The sequence below is a fragment of the Mesoplodon bidens genome, assembly GCF_964165515.1.
Source record: "Mesoplodon bidens genome assembly, chromosome: X".
In the NCBI taxonomy this organism is placed as follows: Eukaryota; Metazoa; Chordata; class Mammalia; order Artiodactyla; family Ziphiidae; genus Mesoplodon; species Mesoplodon bidens.
In genome coordinates this window covers 39535373-39545315 of record NC_138163.1, presented here as the reverse complement: position 1 = coordinate 39545315, position 9943 = coordinate 39535373, and the positions used below count along the sequence as shown (strand labels likewise).

Sequence of the window (9943 nt, the reverse complement as noted above, 5' to 3'; positions counted from 1 at the left end):
CATGTAGCAATGCTTCCAACTTATTATCGTTGGAGTAAAAGAAAGCCTTTTAAAGAGAAGATATATGTTTTGAAGGTATGTTGGTATAGAACCATAGAGAATCAGAGCCAGAAAGACCCTAGAAATGATATAGGTCAACCTCTCATTGGATAGACAAGGTAACAGAATCATTCCCTGATACCCACATTAGGGTGATAAACAGCAAATAAGCCATGAACCTATCACGTATTTAGAGACTGTCTAATATATTCAAGGCACTGTGCTACAGGATGAAAGATAAGGAACTGCATAAGATGTGCCCTCTGCCCTTATAAAAGACTTATGATCTAACCAAAGGATCAAACATGTGCTCGTGTAGCAATGCATAGTATGAGGTAGCTTATTATAAGTGGTACAAAGTGCTACACGAACTAAGAAGTTGGAAAGACCTCTTTGTAGAGTCTTATATTGAGGGAATCTTCTTGGACAGGGTGATATTTTAATTGACTCTCTGACCTTTGCCCCTACTGTGATTGTATATCAGTTCACTTAGTGATGATGCTTCTGCAAATAGGGAGAAATTCATGGTTCAAATGATGCATAGGGACTAAGGAGATTTTCTTAAAATATAGCTTTTATGCACGTTATGCTTCTAAATGTGGATGTTCATTAATTTGTTCAACCCATATTTATTGAATGCCGACTATGTACTAGAAGCTGTGGATAAAATAATGAATGAAACAGAGTGCCTGTACTCATGTTGCAGTCTAGTCAAGGGAGAAAGACAAGAAACAATGACACAAACAGCCATTGAATATTTCAGATTGTGGTCAGTCCTATGAGGAAGCAGGGTAAGGACCCAGAGAAGAGTGCTGTGTGAGGTGAAGTGCAGAGACTTGAAGAAAGTGGGGGATTGAGCCGTGCAAACAGCTGGGGGAAGAGCATTCTATGCAGAAGAAACAAGTGAATTTCATTAACATGGTTTTTGAAGGAGCACAAAAGACATTTATTTGTCAAGCCTGCTTTTCTTCCCAATCACAAGCCAGGGGAAGGGCTTTTACTCATAACAGAAAGGAGGTAATGAACTGACCACCTTACCAATATCAATGCAGACCTTCTATCGAAGGTTAAGAGGAAAAACAGAGAGGGTGGAAAGGAGAAAAAGGAGACAAGGGCAGGATGGAGCTGAGTGAGGGAAATGAAGGAGTGGAGACAGAGGGAAAGAGAATAATGACAGATAAGACAGGAAAGTCATGGATTAAATCTCCACGTCATCCTGTCCAGAAAAGCCTGTGGTCAGGAACTTATCTCCTGCATCGTAAACAGCATCTGCTACAGATTTGTCCCTGAAACTGCCTGTGCCAACAACACCCTTGTGTAGTGCACCAGGTTCTCATTCTTAAGCCAATTTATTCAATAATACGATCTCTTTGGATACCTGGTGTATGACCAGACCTGAGATAGGGAAGAGACAGAAGAATGATAAGGCACTGCCTCACAGGCAGAAATGACTAGTTATAATAGTCATTTATTTAATATCTTTTTATATAATATCTTTTAATATATCATTTATACAATATCTTTATTTTACAGTGTACATTTCTTTGGATTTCTCTTGTATGCCCCCTACAACCGCCCCCCGCAACACACACACACGCACACACACATGGAGTACAGTAAGGTTGTTCTCAAACTTTTATCCAGCCCAACACATAACACAATTGAGGGATATCAAAAAATCCCACGATGACCAGTGACTCACTAAGGCAAAGATTAGCATAGTATCGGAGGATGAATGTAACTCTGATCTGACCTCTCGAGTAAAAAAAAAGCCTTCCCAACCTTTGTGACATCCCAGCATAGGTAGAAAATTATACAAGTGTGCCACGGGTACCCTGAAGTGATGAGGATGCCCCAGATCCCACTCAGCTGCCCCGAGGACCGAGGAGAACAATGTCTGGGCACATTAGGGACCCATTCGAGGAATATCATTTGGAAGCTCTGGTTTAAGGGATAAAACACAAGATTTTCATTTCAGTTTTTCCCCACTCCTCCCTCCATCATGGTACCTTCTGAAGGAGAAATCAATTTGAAGATGCTGAAATATTACAAAGCCACACATATGAACTAGGCCCTTGCATTGGTATTGTGACCTTTTTCCACGTGAGGTCCATGTTACCTGAAAGCTCACCGTCTAATGTCAATAAATAACAGCTAATAGAAAATGCATGAATGAGGCTCCCATTGTATTGTGGTTTGTGATTATCTGCTTAAGACTTGGGCCTTTCTGAGAACCAAAGTTGTGGCATAATACTGCATGCGAACAAAGCACAGTGGATTCTCCTTAGGAAACGCAAGATGTGAGACTCACAACTTGTCAGATTGAAGCTTATTATGAAACATTACCCCCTCTCAGATGTAAAAATCACTCCCATTGAAACAAAAGATTACAATTCAGGACAAGTGTAGAGAGGATGCTAATTAACGAAGCCGTTTACAACTGCGGCATTTTGAGCTGATGCTAGCCTTCGCCTGCTGCGCAAGGTTTCAGTTTGCAATTGTGGTCCTGTCTTTCTTCAACTCCTGCTTGGAAATAACAAGTTAAGACAATTTCTGTTATTTAGATGGCAAAACATCATACTGAGGCCAGTATTTATGCTGTCTGGAGTAGTTTTCAGAGGGAAAAAATACCCTGTCTTTTAAGGCTAAACTTCTTTTCCTCTTGCCGGCAGTTATACTATTTATTACATGTATAAAGATAGTGATTAATTAATAGGAAGGAGTTAGGGAACAGCGATCTTCAGCTGTAATGGAGGAATTTGCTGATAGAATGGAGCCCTGAACATAATGAAGGCTTGAAAATGAAATCTACCGTATCTGGAGAAAAGCCCTCCCAGCCGCTGAAGATATAAATAGGGAAAAATCAATTAGCACAGACTGGAATTGAAAATCATGTGGTTTATTAGATAATGAAATTGTTTTTGGTGAAGGAAATGCAAACGAATCCGTGACCAAGATTGATAACACTAATATCCTTCTCTTGAGGGACCGTGTAAAAATGAATGCTGGCCAAGTGACACCCTTCTTTCCTCATTAATTTAACTTCCTACTAGCATGGGGGCAAATATGTAATTTTCATACCCAGATGATAGTAGGAGGCTTAGGTTAAAACCTGTGCTGGAAGGGAGGGGAGAAAAAAATGCACAATCTAATGATTCAGCACAAGGCAAATGTTTTAAAGAAGTAGAGACTGCAAAAGTGGACGCTAACAAAAGAAGGAAGTAAAAGCTTTATTTAGTACTCTCCCAGGTCACCTATACCCTGACACCTTGATGAACCTATATGCCTTTCCACATTATAGTTTTAAGGGGTATTGGTGGTGTGTACAGTGGTTCTTACCTATCACAGTGAGGGTTATTGACAAAATGAATGGCTGATTATCACACACACCTGGGAATTTCTTAAACTACAAGTCCTTAGGTCTCACTCTCAAAGGATCTAATTTCATAGAGCTGGAATTTAAGCCAGCATCCTAATGGCACTCATGCAGGCCATCTGGGGACTAAACATGACAAAACACTGGCCTAGGATATGTTAAGACAGCACTTACCTCCCTTCCAGTGCCAACCTCTTTCTGTTCACCTCTTATTCAACCATAGGTAAGTCCCCTTCAGTATTTTACCACCACCCCCAATTTATTGCACCTATGTAGCAGTCTCTTTGATAGCCACTATTTTCTCCTTTTATTTTGTTTGAAGTATAATTGATTTACAATATTGTGTTAGTTTCAGGTCCAGAGCAAAGTAATTTGGTTATGCATATATACGTGTATATCTATGTGCTTTTTTCGATTATTTTCCTTTTTAAAAAATTTTCTCCTTTTAAACATAAATTCCAAATTATGTGGTAGCTTCTAATCTTCCTCCCAAAATGAGGTTGCTAGGTGGTTGGAATTCATGTCCCTTTATAAATCAGAGGCCTGTCCAGGTTACTTTGTTTTGACCCAGCCTACAGCCAAGTGCACAAACTCCAGTGGGAAATTTCAGTGGAAACATTAGAACTCTTCCTCCACCCCTGTTCCTGGATGTCATATCCAATGCCCTCCTGTACCCTAGGAATGATGCCTCCCTTTTCTGTCACCATGGTAGATATCTCATCAAGAAATTCACCACATTGGTGGTTGAATTTGAACTGTTCTCGGAAGTGTGAGCTAGATTTCAACATACAGAGATAGAGGGGTAAATATGCTAGAAAGAGATACCATCACTAACAGTTTGAAGTTTCTATAACCTGAGTTATCATCAGAATCACCTGGAGAGTTTGGTAAAAATTTATTTGGGGAGAGTGTTAAAAATCAGTCTCAGATTTAAAGTATGGAACGGGCTCTAGAGGGTGCTTTTTTAGCAAACTCCTCAACTATGAAGTATAATGAGGTTTAAGAACTATTTGGGCTGAAGTATGAGGACCTGGAAAAAAAATAAGTCAAGGACCCTGGGACCTTGGCTACACTTGAATGTTTTTTTTTTTGGCGGGGGGTTGGGGGAGGGAGGTGTCCGGAAATAATCAGATGGTGACTTGCTACATGCTGTAACTCTCCTTGATTCCCACTGCTTTGCCATTATGAAGTCTGACGTGGTTTAAGGGAATGCAAACACGTGTTTTACTCCTATACACTCAACAACAAATCTGCTAAGGAGAGGAGAGTGTGGAAATGAAGGGCCGATCTACATTAACTTAAATAATCACCACTCATTACTTCAACCATCAGAATCAGTAGAGTGCCGAAAAATGACCGTGCAGGATTCAGCAATCTAGATGTGCTTTGGAAACCTCCTCTGATGGATTTGACTTCTTTCAGTGTGATAGATGGTTCAGACGCCATATATCTGGTGACCCAGGGAAAGAGATTCAATTTCTATCTGTGGAGATGATGCTGAGGCTTTGGTGGCACTTGTATGTCTATGGTAGCGAAAACTTAAATCCCAGCTTTTTAACCTGGAACCAGATATGATGTTCTGGGGTTAAAAAGGCAGGGCTTCCCTGGTGGTGCAGTGGTTGAGAGTCCGCCAGCCGATGCAGGGGATGCGGGTTCGAGCCTGGGTCCGGGGGGATCGCACATGCTTCAGGGTGGCTGGGCCCGTGGCCATGGCTGCTGAGCCTGCACGTCCGGAGCCTGTGCTCTGCAACGGGAGAAGCCACAATAGTGAGAGACCCGCGTACCGCAAAAAAAAAAAAAAAAAAAAAAAAAAAAGGCTGACGTGGCTAGTACAATTAGTGAGCTCAAATAGTGTCAGTTGTGGGAGTTGGGGAGAGATCCTTATTGCCTATTGATACACTCATGGTGAGATTCTCCCCGTGATGTTCAGATTTGTAGGTATAAATTAAATCCCTCTGGAATAATAACAACAATAACTACTCCTACTGTCATTTTTGGGGGTGCCTATGTGTGCCTGTACATGTGTTATTTAATTCTTAAAACAACTCATACAGGGAGATAGTATTAGCTCCATTTCATGAAAACAGGCTTAGAGAGGATTCCTTCATTCCCTCATCCATTCATCCATTCAACAAATATGCAGTGAAACAAACTAGGCACTGCTCTAGGTGCTGAGATTACTACAGTGGTGTCCCAGTAGATCACCCTGCTTCTAGGCTTCTCCCCGCCACCCACCCCATTTCTTTCTTCCCCACAAAACAGCCCATTATTTTAAAAACCCTCTTTGGTTTCTGCTGGTGGGGCTTTGAGGGGCTGAAGTGAGCTTCTCCAAGCTGAGCCACCTGGTACCTCTAGGTGGGGGAAGGGAATCTCTGGCCCGATGCGAAGAAGACAGTTTCCTAGGCAGGTGCTTGATGCAATGGGATGCTTCCCGTCTGTAGGAGATGAACAGAGGTTTCCAGGTCCATGACTTGTAGTGAGATTTGTCTTGCTGGTGCTGACTTGGTATCTCTGGATAGGGGTGGAGGGTCTCAGGCCATTTTTGGTCTGGGTGCTTACTGGTGTGAGATCCCTTTGCTGGTCCCCCACTGGCCCCTCATCATCCCTCTGGATGGGGGAGGGGAGTCTATATATCTGTGAATTTCCAAGTTTCTATCTTCATCCTGCACCTCCTATACTCCATTATTTACTTAATATGTCCACAGTAATGTCTAATGGATATCTCACATCTTATATATCTTGATTTCTTTTATTATCAACGTTTACTTATTCAATCCCTGCCATAAGGTAGGGTCCTCTGGAATCATTCTTTAAGACCCAGTTGGGCTTAGCTGGTAGGAGGTTAACTAAGAATTGTTATTAATAGCAACACTGGTAGAAGGGAAGGGAAGGAAGCAGGGCTAGACAAAGGGAAAAGTCAAGCTGTGATGCACACCCAACAAGATCCCACAAGGAGCTCTGGAGCCAGAACAATCCTTCACAGCTGTCCCGAATTTGGCCAAGATTACTGGGCCCTGACATTCCCCCGTGAATCATACATTGGATGTGGGCCACCTGGGGAGGGGCGTGGCCTTGGGTGGGGCGGCTATTACGCAAAGCTGCCGCTAAAGGTTGGCTTCAAACAGCACTGGCAGCGTCTGGGGCAAGTCCTTCACTCAAGTGGGGTCCAAACCGCGCGTCAGTTCCAACGGGATCCCCATGTATATGACCATACTCCTGACCACGTGGTCCTCGTTAATCCCAGCACGGTGGAATCGCCCAGGCCGGCACAGGGTGAGTGTTTCCAGTCCTGGAGGCTGGCGGGTCAAGAGTTCTTCCCTCAGCCTTGTGATCTGCTAAAAGTTCTCCTGGCCCCATTTGCACGTAATCTTCTGTGAGTTTTTGACTTAGTTTTTTTTGCCCAGTTTTGGGGAAAGTTGCTTGTGTTATTATTGACTTGTAGGGGAGTTTTGACTTCATATGGGATTTCATATACGTATATATGAGAGAGACAGACAGAGAAAGAGAGAGACAGAGAGAGGATGTGAGAACAAGATTGATTTATTCCTGGGCAAGCTTGTCTTCTCTTTTGAGTGAACATTACCAGTGGAGAAGCTAATTATCCTGCTGCTGTCTCTAGGCAAGAACTCATTTTCGCTAACTTACTTAAAGGGCACAGCTGTTTATGATTTGACCACAAACAACTCTGGTCTTTTGATGTGATGCTTCTGACTAGAACCTACAAACACAAGGGCCCTGATATGATTTCAAAACAGCATAATTTTTTAAGTTGCTCTGAGTCATTTGTCTGCATACATAGTTCCTCCCTGAAAACATGACCACCATACCGCTGGATATTCCAAGCCTAAGCGCATGCCTGAGAATTTAATTCACAAAATGAGACCACAAGGCTAAACCCACACCCAAATGCATTGCTTGAAATCCTTATCTCTAATGAAAATGCAGTGTCACTGCTCCTTAAACAACAGTCATTCTCTAAGAGGAAGTTGCAGATAGAAGTTATAAACTGATCACTGCTTTAACACAGAACAGAGGTTAAGACTGGAGTTTTTACATTGAGAGATTTAGAGGTGCCAGGTGCAGAGAAAGATGGGGAACAAGCCAACTGAACTGGAATTAACATCGATTTGTTCAGTTGCCGTTTAACCTGTCTTGTACATGATATCCAAGCAAAGCCCATGTGTGGTTTTGCCTCTCTGCTACTGGGACCCAAGCAATGGACCTCTATCCTGCAAGTGCATCATATCCTAGAAGATAGTATATACTGGAGTTGAAGCTGAATCACAATAGCCGAAATAGACCAGGCTTCGAAGTTATATAATCCTAACTCCTCACTTCATAAAAGGTGAAACCGCTTGGAGAGGAAAAAGAAATTTCTAAAAGTCGATTGACTTCGCCTCTGAGCTAGGTTACCAGAGGATTAGTCAGAGATGGTTTCCCCTACACCACTTATTTAAATTGTGTTGCTTTTGGCAATTCAGGTTGGTTTGTGTTAGCAGTGAGTTCTCAATCTTGTTCCTAGGGCTGTCCTTCTGAAGTGGAAAAGGACATAGCTGTTTTCTCGTTGCCTTCCAAGCCAGTTTCCTATTGCTTCTATTTCCTCCTCTTGTGGTGGTATCATTTTTCTGTTCTCTGGGGCCCATTCTGTCTTTTAGAATTTTTCTATTTAAGATTCTGTTGCTAATGTCTACCGCTGGACTGTATATCCTTGAAGAGTTCCACTGTCACTTCCGAGAAACAAGCCTGCTAATGAGAGGTGTTTTACAAAATGGTGTACAGGCTCTGAAGAGGAAGCTAGATTTACAGAACCATCTGTAATTCAAAAGCATATAAAGGCATGGTTTTGGTTTCTGTAGGCTCTTCCCATTATGTGCGCTTAGAAGAGAACTAAAATAACAAATGGAAGCCCTTTTTGACAGTTTTATGGCAGGGGAAATCTATTTCTGGAAGATGTGACATAATTGTTAATATCATAGCCATGTCCGTGTATCAACAATTCACAGTTCTAAGCAGGCATGGGCAAGTTCATTTGGACGTGGGGATGGATTTCTGTACTAAAAGATGCTGTGAAAATCAAACTACTCTATTTTGGTAGCAACTTCCCAGCTGATATAGGAATGGTTCTCATAGCAGGTCAGGGGTTCTCAATATTTGGTAATGAGTCATAGGATTGTATATTAAAAAAGAATCCTAGGTGCTTCTCATGTGCAAATAGAGTTGCGATGCACTGAGCCTCAAGAGTATGTACCACTGGTGTTCGACAAAATTTTAATTTATGTGAGGTTTCCTTTGTTCGATTAATGAGGTATAATTTCCATACCATAAGGTGCACTGATTTTAAGTGTACAGCTCAATTAATTTTGACAAATTTAATACCTCCCTCCCCCAAACTCTGATCTGTTTTCTTTCACTCTAAACTCATTTTGCTTGTTCGAAGACTTCATGTAAATACCATCCTACAACCTATACTCTTCTGCATGTGGCTCTGTCACTCAGCAAAATGTTGGTGAGATTCATCCATGTTGTTGTATGTATAGATTGTTCCTTTTTGAATAGTATACCACTGTGTGAATACATCACAGTCTGTTTATCTGTGTTCCTGTTGATGGACATTTGGGTGCTATGAATATTTTTTCACAAATGTTTTGGTGGCCATATGTTTTCATTTCTGTTGGGTAAATACCTAAAACTTGGAAGGTATATGCTTAACTTTATAAGAAACTGCCAAGCAGTTATTCAGTGTAATTGTATCACTTCACATTCCTCGCAGAGACGCATGAGGGCTCTGGTTGCTCAACAACCTTGCCAGCATTTGGTAATAGAGACATAATTTACAACTGAGCCATTCTAGTAGGTGTGCAGTGCTATCAGATTGTGGTTTTAATTTGCATTTTTCTCATCACTAACGCTATTGAGCATCCCTTTCTTTTCCAGAGTCATTGAGATATTGTTGACATATAACATGTGACTTTAAGGTATATACTGTGGTTAGATACGTGTATGTATTGTAAAATGATATCATATGATATCACTTATATGTGGAATCTAAAAAATGATACAAATGAACTTATTTACAGAACAGAAACTGACTCACAGACTTCAAAAACAGACTTATGATTACCAAAGGGGAAATGTGGCAGGGAGGGATAAATTGGGAGATTGGGATTGACATATACACACTACTTTATATAAAATAGATAACCAACAAGGACCTACTGTATAGCGCAGAGAACTCTGCTCAATACCCTGTAATAACCTATATGGGAAAAGAATCTGAAAAAGAATGGATACATGTATATGTACAACTGAATCACTTTGCTGTACACCTGAAACTAACAGAACATTGTAAATCAACTATCCTCCAATATAAATTAAAAATTAAATTTAAAAAATGATTACCACAATAAGGTTAGTTAATGCTTCCATCCTTTCTCATAATTATCGTGTGTGTGTGTGTGTGTGTGTGTGGTGATAAGGTTTAAGATTTACTCTCTTAACAACTTTCAAATACTGTTAATGAACATCATG

The 9943-nt window shown here is 41.2% G+C and overlaps 1 long non-coding RNA gene across 1 annotated transcript in view; it reads left to right on the top strand.

The window, feature by feature from the left end:
* The first annotated feature begins 6569 nt into the window (after positions 1 to 6569).
* The window catches only part of LOC308608611, a 176589-nt gene continuing 173215 nt past the window's right edge, over positions 6570 to 9943 (top strand). Inside the window, exon 1 of the long non-coding RNA XR_014014202.1 lies at positions 6570 to 6688. This is a non-coding gene — a long non-coding RNA (uncharacterized lncRNA). The remainder of the gene's footprint in view (positions 6689 to 9943) is intronic.